The sequence below is a fragment of the Medicago sativa genome, chromosome 8 (genome assembly GCF_051527215.1).
Source record: "Medicago sativa cultivar Bolivia chromosome 8, Bolivia_mono, whole genome shotgun sequence".
NCBI classification, from domain to species: domain Eukaryota; kingdom Viridiplantae; phylum Streptophyta; class Magnoliopsida; order Fabales; family Fabaceae; genus Medicago; species Medicago sativa.
In genome coordinates, this window is record NC_140756.1 from 38,413,625 (window position 1) to 38,425,852 (window position 12,228).

Here is a 12,228-nt window from a genome sequence, read left to right on the forward strand (position 1 = left end):
AAATAATATAAATATATAGGTCTATGTTTGTTACAAGTTTACTAAATTTTATTCCCGAGTATAAAATGTTCTTGGGAATATAAAAAAATTCCAAAGAAAAGGGCGGGAATAAAGTTCTCATGGAGACGAGAATAAATTCATATGTAATTACCTATTATAATCCCTATTTTTATGGTTCCTAAGAATAATATAAAGTTAAGCAAACATATTTTTTCTAAATATCCTGGAATAAAATTCCCAACTTTATATTCCAAGCAATGTTATTCCTGAGAATAAATTTAGTAAACTTGAAACAAACACAACATAAAGTTCCCATGAAGGTGAGAATAAAGACATTAATTATTATCCATTAATATTGTTTTATCATTCAATTTTAGGAATACTTTAAATACGTTGAAACACATTTTTTCATTTAACCCAGGAATAAAATTCTCTTCCTTATATTCCTAAGAAAACTATTCCGGATTATATTTTGTAAACTTGAAACAAATGCCCCGTTAAAGAAATAATTCTTGGTCAGACTTTACATACCTTTCGAACGTACTCGGGATTAGCAGATCCCCTTCTAATGAAAATTGATAATTAGTGGGTACACAATTACTTTTACCCGTCAAGTAGCTTATGATTCGAAATGTGGATTTTTAGGGTTCGAACCTCGACCCCCTACATATATAATGCAATGTTCCCAAAAACTAAGTTGACCTCATGATTTTTTTTTTATCATTATGTAACCGAAAAAAAAAATTATCACTTTTTTCAAAGCTTAATAATTTCTTATTTCTTTATACATACTTTTTTCGGTTTTTTTCTTTTTGGTCAAAATTATTTCCGTTCGTTTTACTCTGTTTTTTGAAGGAAAAAGATGATATTTTTCTGAGAGAAAAAAAGATGACTTTTTTTTAGGGGCTGATATAAACCGACTTGTTATTTTCAGACTTATGATAAAAAAAAATTTCAATAACCCCTTGGAGATTTATCGTTGAAAGAAATAGGCAGATCGAGATAATCCATCCTTAATCAAAAAGGTAGAATAAGATTATAAATACTATCCGATAATAGAAAATAATTTCTTTTTTTTTTTTGAAGGATGAAAATAATTTCTTTAAAAGTAATCAAAAAAAAAAAAAGTAACTCTAAAACGGTAAAACGCTTGACCAAAAAAAATAACTTTGAAATGACATCAAATAAAAAGGAGCAAAATATTTGTTTATATTCTTTTGTACTCTCAAGATCAAAACCAAAACCATACTCAACCAATATCACTTGAAGCATGTTATAGATCTATAATAAAACATATGATATGAGTGACACACCTGATTAGTATTTCATTAAAGAAAAACGTGATGATTCCAATTAAAATAAGAGAAACCTAAAAAAAAACTAATGTAAATGAGAAATTCATAATAATAACAATCATAATATCAACCCATAAAAGTTCATATATTTTTATTTGCCTGCAATTTTTTGAAACTCAATACAACAGACTTTATTCATGTTGATCCAACAAAGATAAAAAGAAGCAACAAGGTTTTGGGACAAGAGAAATTAAAATAAACATAGTTTGCATGATATATTTATATAAAAATTCTAAAGCATTGGTTGTTTTCCTTTCTTTCTTGAGACTTTGTTTTTTGTTCCAACCACCGGTTTCTCTGCAAGAAGTAACATAGATTCAGTTGTTTCTAAATCACGAAGACGTGATCTCACCATTTCCTTAAATTTCCCATATGAATCTTTCAATTCCTCAAGTTGAGTGAGATCGGTCGGTTTGTATTCTTCTAGGATCTCATCATGTGCCCTAGCTTCATTTTCAGCCTCCTTTAGTTCAGCTAGCACATCTTCAAGTTGTTGATTCAGATCCTCTCTGTTCGGAACTTCAGAAGATGAGCTTCCTATGCCATCATCTAGGTTGAGCTCTCCTTCAAGAAATTTGGATGCAACATCATCAACACTTGGATGCCCGAAAGAGTAAGGCTTATTCCCAGGGGAGAACACAACAATAGCAATTTCTGCCCCGCACAAGATGGCAAGTTCATTTGCCTTCTTGAATAATCCTGTTCGACGCTTAGAGAATGTAACCTGCCTTATGATAGGGTCTCTCACCCTTGCAATCGCAATTTTGCGACGACCCATGACCCCTTCACCCACTTCACACTATTTGCTAGTAAAATAGAGGGATCTGAATTGAGGGGTTATTGTAGTTGTTGTGGCTATAGTCGAACCCTATGCCTCTATTTATATCCATTTTCAATAAAAAAAAGGTTCATTGTTCCAAATATTGTATTAATTATTTTTTAATTTATGAACAATTTTTTAATAAGATTAAAATTTATTTCTATTTTTCTTACTTGCAAAGTTTCTCCTAATATATAATATTTTAGTCTTTTAATTTTTTTATTCTTTTATGTAATTATGATAATAATAAATGTTGGAGTTTTATTATTAAATGTAGGAGTTTTATTTTCCTAAAAATAAATGTAGGAATATTAAATATAACGGAAAATATGTAAGATTATCGTATTGTAACTAGCGGAAAGACAGGCACAATCATGCCCGTCTGTCCGCTCTTTCTACTGCGCTAACACATGTGATTATTTTATTATGTTTGTTTGTATAGTTTTGATTAAAAATTTTAAATCTCAAAATATTAATGGATATTATTGATATATTGATTTATAAGCAAAATATTGTCAAGGCATATAACAAAATTATTTTTGAATTCAACATATTTTAGTTTGCCTGCATATAAAATTAAGGTAAAATAATGATCATTTGTTGTTTATTCTAATAGTAATTAGTAACGCGCGTTTAAACCGATCCTGATACTTAACTCGTGCTTGACTAATGTCATTAATAAACATTCTCCGTTACACTTACTTTCCATGCTCTTTCGTCCTCTGGCTTGTTTGACTGGTAATATTCTGATACTGACAAGCGGGATATTACAAATCATTAACATTATATTATTTTTTGCTCACGTTTGTTACTAATCTTTTTTTTAGAAAATTTAAAGTCCAATCTTTAACATAATTTTTTTCTCACGTTTGTTACTAATCTTTTTTTAGAGGATTTAAAGTCCAATCTTTAACAATTTCTTTTGCTCACGTTTGTTACTAATATTTTTTTTAGAGGATTTAAAGTCCAATTTTCAACAATTTTTTTGCTCACACTTGTCAAAAAAAAAAAAACAATTTTTTTGCTCACGTTTATTACTAATTTTTTTTAGAGGATTTAAAGTCCAATTTTTAACATTATTTTTTGGTCATGTTTGTTACTAATTTTTTTAGAGGATTTAAAGTCTAATCTTTACCATTATTTTTTGCTCACGTTTTCTACAGTTGATCAAAAGCTAAGGAAGTATAACTTAATAAAATAATAAAATATATGGAAATACTGTTTTTTTTAAGTAATAAAATAATATGGAAATACTGTTTTTCTGTGGAAGGGATATCAAAATACTTGGCAATTTTTGTCGGTTGTATTGAGGGGAACAACTCAGATGTATAACATAAAATCGGCTGATAAAAAAGTAACATGAATTATTATTTTGTGCTAGTTTTTGTGAGTTTGATCTATGATTAACGCAGGTAAATGAGGGTTAACGGGGACGATTAGTGACATGGATTAGTAATCCACGTGTTATTTTATAATTGGCTAACAGTAAGAACAGTTCATAAGAGTATTTTATAATTGTGTGTAAGTTTTCTCCTTAAATTAAATTTATTCTTATCTATTTGTTACATGTGTTATTTGTATTTAAAATTAAAATTAAAAATTAAGGTTATTTTTGGAAAGAAAAGTCCAACCTAAAAGTGTGCTGAAAGGGGTAGTTTTATATATATATATATATATATATATATATATATATATATATATATATATTATATATATATATATATATATATATATATATATATATATATATATAGTATAGAAGTATATATACATATGCATTATTATATAGATAGATTTAATTGATATTCAAATATCGATGTAAAAATTGTTTACAATACTTCACAAAGTCATTCTTTTTAGAAACAAGTCAATGTTAGAAGAGTTTTTTTTACCAAAAAATATAAAATCTTAGATCTGTTTGGTAACTTACCCTATTTGTTCACTATTGTTGGAATTGAAATTTGAATGGTTAATCTTACATTGAAAAATAAAGCTTTGAGAGGATTGGTCTTATATATCAAAATCAAGAGCGAGCTAAATAAATACTCTTTCCATCCCTAATTATAAGTTATCATCATTTCACCCATATTAAAAAATTTAATTTTATCCCGTCAGTTTAGCTCAGTCGGTAGGGATGTTGCATATTATATGTAAGGGTCGAGATTTGAACCTGGACACCCCACTGCTCCATATTTAAAATAAATGTGTGAGCTCTAGCCACTATACAGTCTATACTACTTGACCAAAATAATATATAATTAATTTTGTGCGGAACAGAGATATTTTGAGTTGGTTTACAAAACTGCATTGTCCTTAATAAATGATATGAAAAATATAAATAAAAGAATTCAAGAAAGAGAGAGTAATAAATGGTAAAATAAGAAAAAATAACATTATTGTTTCATTTGTAAAGTGACTTATAACTATAGAGACAATATTTTTTCTCAACACTACTTATAATTTGAGACCGATGGAGCAGGATAAGAGAGGTCATACTCCATACCCTAAGATTTTAGATGTAGATTGGGTGTTAAGATCTCTTAATTGTTTGCCTTATTAGGCCACTATTTATTGAGAAATGATATTTGTACAACCAATTTGCAACAACTTTTTGACAACTTTCTCTCTCATAGCATGATAAGGGTTCTTGGGGTCTGAATAGAGTTGAGATCTTTAAGTTTATTCTTGATGTTTTAACTTACTTTTAACTTGTAATAAAGTTAGAGTTAAAGATCTTTTTGGTCCCTTTAAATATACAATTTTTGCGTTTTACTGTCTCTAAATTTTTTTTTAGATTTTTAGTCCTTTAAAAAAAATTCATCGTCACTTTTGGTTCCTTCTTTTTAGTCAACCCATGTTTAACATACATGTTTTTTAATGAAATTTTTCATAAATGGATAGAATATTTAGAAAATACCTCCCAAAAAATAAAATTTTTAAACAAAACATGAATTAAATATGATTTTTAGTTTTTGGTGTTTAAAAATACATATTTAATTCATGTATTTGTTAAAAAATTATATTCTTTCAGAGATTGTCAAAATATTCTACACAATTCTGAAAATTTCAATATACAGTACGAAAGTTAGACATGGAAAACTTTTATAGCCTAAAAGTCAAACATAAATTTTAGAAGAACTAAAATGAAAAGTTGATATATTTATAGGAACCCAAAACACATTTAACGAAAAAATTAGTATACTACATTATATATCAAAGACAGTAGTTAATTACGAACATAATAAAATTTTAAAAAGGAGTATGACTTTTAATAATATTTATGAGAAAAGATAATATTATTGTTATTTATATTTAATGAAGAACCATAAAGCTTTAATTTAATATATTAATTTTTTTTTTTTTTGCTAATATAGATTTCAATTATTGTAATTATTTTAAACCAAACCAATAGATTCAAGTGGTTAATGACCTCCATCTAAAAAAAAACAATCGGAAGAATCTGAGTTTGATTCTTGGTTAACGCCTAAACTTCAAACTATAAAGTCGCCCAATCCCTGAGAGAGCGTTAACAAAAAAAAATATTTACAACCCCAACCTAACATTAATTTTTTAAGGTGGAGTTTAATATTAATGAAATATATTAGTTATCTACCACCAATTTTTTAATCGTATAGGTTATTTTACAAAAAAAAAAAAATCAGTAAATTACGTTGTCTTTGATAAAATTAAGCATCATTATTTTTCTAAGACCCCCTTTATTTTTACTATTTTATTGCACATATATATCTCTACCAAAAATAATTAAGAATATTATATATTTTTTAATATTAATTCGGAGCTCCACCAAAAGACAAGTATAGTCTGGTCAAAAATTGTTTTACACAGAAAACAAACTCTCATTTTCCCTAATGATTCGTCTTTTGGTGGAGCTCATTAATCACTTAAACTCAATCACTTTTTTTTTAACAAAAGATGCTTATAGCATTTCATTAATATTAAGATTGTTAATACAATGAGGTATATTGAAATAAATTGTTGGACTAGATGATAATGTGACAGCTTTTGCAAGGGCACGAGTTACCTCTTTTGCTTGTCGCCTATTAAACTTAACCCTCGAATTTGTAAACTGTGTGGTGAAGAAGTTCTTGCAAGTTGTAATAACATGGCCAAATTCTGTGACATAAATCAGATTAGTTGTGAAATGGATTTGTTGTTGTTTTAGAGTCTAACACAAAATTGACATTATCGAACTGCATGTCGCGGAGCCATTGCAAGGCATGGAGCAACCCAAACACTTCACCTACAACACATAGGGGTAATGCACATGGTTTTCGCCAAGACAAATCCAACACCATATTCATCACGCAAGCACATACTAATGCCTGTGCAGTTCAGCTGAGTCGAAAAAAGAAACATCAATATTCGATTTGAGTGTATCGCGTTGCGGTTATCACTGAAGAAGGCATGAACGTTGAAGTTTTCATCCGCTGCACAAGACTTGTCGACATGTCCTGAGTTTTCTGCCGATAGGCAGTTGTCCTCAGAGTATTTGCTAACTTCTAGTCCTCAATTAAGTGAGGTACTCAATCAACTCTTTGTGTGCATCACTCATTCACATCCTGCCTTAACTTTAGTTTCTGATGTTTCCAGAGACACCAAAATATGGAAGCCATCCATTGGGCATGTTCCAGCATGAGTTGTTGTAATAAATAAGATGACGTCGGATGCCGAATCAGTGGTAATTTGTAACAGTGTGATCAATAATCTGATAATGCAAATGAAAATCATGAAGCTATTCATAGGCAACCTCAACATTAAAAGAAAAATCTTTCCCTTTTAACCACAATTTAATGAAAAAGACGACGAGAAAGGTATACATCCACCAAAATACGTGCGTAATGGCCAAAAGTACGGCTCTGAGTCGTCGTATCAATTGTGATGGGCGTGCCTAAAGTACTAGAATTTTTAAACAAAGTACTATCCAAACAATACTCATGTGGTAGATCCATAAGACATATCCACACCTATGCTTTGTGTTTGACGTTCTGTGTGCTTCTTGCGGTCCTTCACTTATTGAGACAAACGAAACACCCCCAGTTTCAAGTTAGTTAATCCCATAGCCCAGGCCAAGGCACAAATTTTCAAAAGATGCATTTGATCCAAGGTCCAGTTGTTTTCAAGACTATAGCCATCCATTTGAATGTCTCTTACATGCTTCTATAACCTTGATGTACACGTCGTTACTAATTTTTATAGACAAAGAGTATTTTTTTCATTGTTAAAAGAAGACTCTTTGTCTTCTAAACAATGTCTCATCTAGCACATACTTCAAAGAACAACATTTGTTTCAAATGAATGTATTCACAGTATTTATTAATTAGTTTATATTTTTCCTTCCACTTCACATGACGTAGAAATTGTGGTCACGAAATCGGTGTGAGTATCTATCCCTTTAGAAGTTGTTTCCCTTTCAAAGATCTCTCTTGTAACATAAAATGCTGGTCTTCATAGTAAGGTTGTCAATGCAGATTTGTTTTTTAATATTGATATAACATCAGTCATTTTAGGTCGATCATTTGCATATTATTTTAAACATAAGAGACAAACATGAATGCACCTTTGCACTTCGTCAGGAACAAATATGTTGCTTATTAATGATGGAATAGAAAAAAATATAAACTCACCATCATTCCATAGCTCTCATTCCATCAGTTGTCTAATCAAATTAGAAAGAAGGAATAGAAAAAAAATATAAACTCAGTGGGACAGCTTTCTTCTTTCTAATTTGATTAGTATCTATTTTTTTCTAATAAGAAACTCGATCCAAACACACCCTTAGTATCTATTTTGGTGTTTTCTATTATATATAATTGACATTACTTTTATATTTGATATGTCTGTAAAACTTGCTATTTTGATAATATAATAGAAATTTTCTTTGATGTTGCTTTAAATTTTGTGTGGTGCAATAAAAAAGTATTGCAAGATATTATTTTTCGGTTAACTATGAATAACTTCCAAAATTTTATTATTAAAAAATATTTATTTAAGACAATATTGTTTGTAAGGAAAAAAAAAGTGACATATTGCAACGGACAGTCTTGTCCTATACCAATAACAATTGACGTGGTGGCTAACACTATTAAATAGGTTTAAAGAGTCATTGCTATAGCTCTGAAATATTTTACCAACGTCCTAATTTATTGTTGGTGTAAGTTATTGGGACGACATTTATTATACAACAGTAGGCGTCCGTAGGCTCTATGACCTACACCAACGGCTTTTGGACCTTTACTGACAGTTTTTGGCCATTGTTATATGGAAAATTTCTTATAGTGCCTAACGATTTTGTCAGTTACGTTTTAAAACACCATAGGAAAGGATGTATTCAACTTTTCTCGTTATAGCTGCTGTGGAGCAGGAATTGGTAAGTGTCCTGGATATCTTCAACATGGTCTAAATTTTGTTCTCCCTTCTATGTCAATCTTAGGCATCTTGGAAACAATGGTTACTTGGCGTTAATATAGTTTCTCAAAAACCTTTCACAAACCAATGCCCTGTGGGTTCTCTTTTTCTTCCAATTGTTAAATTGGAGGTTTCTGTTGTATCGCTTGATTGTTACCTTTGTCTTGCACCTCTTTCTTCTTTTCGGTATCCACAACACTAACTTATTGCAGGTGCAACCATCAATAGTTTGTAATTGTGTGATCAATAATCTGACAGTGCGAACAAAAATCAGGAAGCTATTCTTAGGCAACCTCAAAATTTAAAGCAAATTTTTCCCTTTCAACCATAATTTAATGACAAAGATGACGAGAAAGGCATATATCCACCAAAGTATGCGTGTAATGGCCAAAAGTACAATTTTGAGTCATTGTATCAATTGGGAGTCGGCGTGCCTAAAGCCCTAGCAATTTCCAACAAAGTTCTATCCAACCAATATTCTTGTGCCGGCTCCATAAGACATATCCACACTATGCTTGTGTTTGTCGCTGTGTGTCCTTTTTGAAGTCCTTTGTCCATTGCGATAAATGAAGCTCCTCCGGTTTCAAATTAATTGTTCCCATAGCCTAGGATAGGCGCAAATCTTCGAAGGATGCAAAGGAGAATTCATAAAAAATTAAACCAAGGGATATAATTTTCCAAGGTCTAGTTATTTTTCAATGTTTTGACAACTGTGCAATAATTTATTTGGTTGTGTACGCTTGTCACCCTTGTGCAAGACTAGCCATCTATGAAAATGTATTTACATTCTATAACCTTGACCTCCTCTCTAATTTTGATAGACAAAGAGTCTCCTTTTATTGTAGGTTGCGGAAGAACTTGAGAAAACAAACTTTGTTGATTAGCAGATTTTGTCAAAACTAGTTGGTTGTCAGCCACACAAGGCCATGGACATGAGAATTCCATGCTTGTGTCAAACCCTTACTGATGTTCCTTGCCTATGCTCTGAAAAACAATCGTGTTTGTATCCAAACAAATTCGAAAAGGAGAAAAATAATGTGTTAGTCTTTGTAACACCACTAGGAATAATGGCAACAGTGCGGATGCAATATCACCAATTGATCGAATTAAAACGTATAAGTAACAGTTGATGGTCGAAATTGAAGAGCAAACATGATGAGGCCTGTTAGGAATTGTAATATCCCGCTATTTCATGTTACGATGTAATACCTGTTAACGAATAAATGCGCGCGTTTGAGATTAGGGGCAATTTTGGAATTGGGGCGAGAGGAGTATTTAAGGGTCTTAGGTCCCAAAATATTCATTTTTCTTCAAGCTTTCTCTCTCTAGGTTTTTGGAAAGACTTTCGCTCTCTTCCCTCTCTAGAAAATTGGCTCCCATCTTGATGAGTCATAGATAGTTTAATTTATTGCCTTATTTAATTTAGTTTTATTAAAGATTTAGTTTTATTTTATTGCATTTTATTTCCTTTTAGAATATTTTACTTTAAATTGCTTTTTATTTTATTTTAGGAACGAATATATGGTGGAAGGTGTCTTGGAGCAAAAGAAAGAGGACTGGAACGAATACAGTGCGAAAATACAAAGATACGGGACAAAAATATGTTCCCCCATAGTCAGAAGCTTGGCACGGCCCGTGCCAACATGTGGCACGGCCGTGCCCGTCTCCATAACCTGTTTTGCTGCTTTTTCTTCGGGCCCAAGTTGCCCTGTTGCAGCTTTACTGTTTTATCCCTTTAGTTGCTTAGTTTCTAAGTCGATTGTAAAGCTATAATTAGAGTAGCTCTCCACCATAAACATTCACCTTTTACTTTTCTTAGAATATTTATATTTTCAATAAAAGTCTTTATTTCTTTACTTTCTTTCTCGCAATTTTACCTTACTGTTATTTTCTCTCTTCTTCCCCCATGTCTACGATGAACATGAGTGAGTAGACTTCTTCGTCTAAGGATTGTTGGGGAGTCTAAATGACATAATCTTGAACAAACCAAGCTTAAACCCTAATTTCTATGTAACCCTAATTTCTAATCTAGATTCACCGTCTTAACGTGGATTAACAATTATCAAACTGTGGAAGCGAAAGCGGAGGGTTTGATAATCGTTAATCCATCATCCCTAACATCAATTCATAAAGCAAGATCAGAGTCTTGATGTTGGAACAAGTGAATCTAGACAATAATTGCAAAACAGTGAAATAGTCTTTGCAATTATTGAGACAAATAGTAGTTTCAATCCTCTATGCATCTTCTAGTAATCAAGTCAGCGAAATAGGCTTGGTTACTAGAAGTAAACTCTCACCGGACTTTCATCGGAAAGGTGAGGGGCTAAGGGAAACCGGTCTTTAGAAATTAGTGTGTAAACCATGAAATTAGATGTTTAAGTCTTGTCTAGTGAAGGGTTTGTTATTATGACAAACCAATAATCCTAAGGCTCTTTATTAATATTGTTATTTACCTTCAGCAATCAAACTCCTCTTTACTAAACTTTCTCATCCTCTAATCATTCTTTAAAAAGTTAATTAAGTTAAACAACTCCCTAGCGGAACGATACTCTTCTTACTACTATTACTTCGATAGGCCGTGCACTTGCGGTTTGGCCCTATCAAGTTTTTGGCGCCGTTGCCGGGGAGTTAACTAATTTGATTAACTTTTTCTTAGTGATTAGAATTCTCTCTTCTTCTTTCTCTTTTCTTTTTATTTTTAACTTTTTATTTTTCTGTTATTGTTAACTTCTTGGGTTCTCAATTTTTTATGCGAAAAACCAGAAATCGAGTTGTAGTAATCAACGAGATCGAAAGGTATTTGCATAAACGAAAGAGAGACGCACGAAATAATAGCATCATGGCCAATCGCACTCTCAAAGAGTATGCAACGCTTACTACGGCCGAGCCACAAGCTGTTATTGTGTACCCAACGGTTGAGGATGACAATTTTGAAATTAAGCCTGCCCTACTTAACTTGGTGCAGCAAAACCAATTCTCGGGATGCCCCACTGAGGATCCCAATCTTCACATATCTGTTTTCCTACGAATTAGTGGAACCATGAAGGAGAACCAAGAGGCCGTAAGACTTCATCTCTTTCCCTTTTCCTTAAGGGATAGAGCTAACGCTTGGTTCCATTCCCTCGAAGTCGGTTCCATTACTTCATGGGATCAGATGAGGCAAGCATTCCTTGCCCGTTTCTTTCCACCATCTAAAACCGCTAAACTTAGAGACCAAATCACTCGGTTCAACCAAAAAGATGGGGAATCTCTCTATGAGGCGTGGGAGCGTTTCAAAGAAATGCTAAGACTTTGTCCCCACCATGGCCTAGAGAAGTGGCTTATAGTCCACACTTTTTATAACGGCTTGACTTATACCACTAAGATGTCTGTTGATGCAGCTGCAGGTGGAGCACTTATGAACAAGAACTACACGGAGGCTTATGCCTTGATTAAAGACATGGCTCAAATTCATTACAAATGGACCGACGAGAGAGCCATCACTAGTTCTTCATCTTCCAAAAAGGAGGCAGGTATGTACAAAGTCTCTAACTATGACCACCTTGCTTCTAAAATTGATACACTAACCGAAAAACTTGAAAAACTCAATGTTAGTGCTATCAATTCTGCTTCTACTCCTTCTTGTAA

General features: G+C 31.9%; 1 non-coding gene and 1 pseudogene across 1 annotated transcript; both read right to left on the reverse strand.

Annotated features, from left to right (window-relative positions):
* Window positions 1-1,490: 1,490 nt before the first annotated feature.
* LOC146898964 (agamous-like MADS-box protein AGL29 pseudogene) lies at window positions 1,491-2,152 on the reverse strand (annotated as a pseudogene).
* Window positions 2,153-11,803: 9,651 nt separating this feature from the next.
* On the reverse strand, window positions 11,804-11,910 carry LOC146898965 (small nucleolar RNA R71). The gene has a single exon (XR_015024287.1). It is a non-coding gene; the product is annotated as a small nucleolar RNA R71 (small nucleolar RNA).
* Window positions 11,911-12,228: the final 318 nt, after the last annotated feature.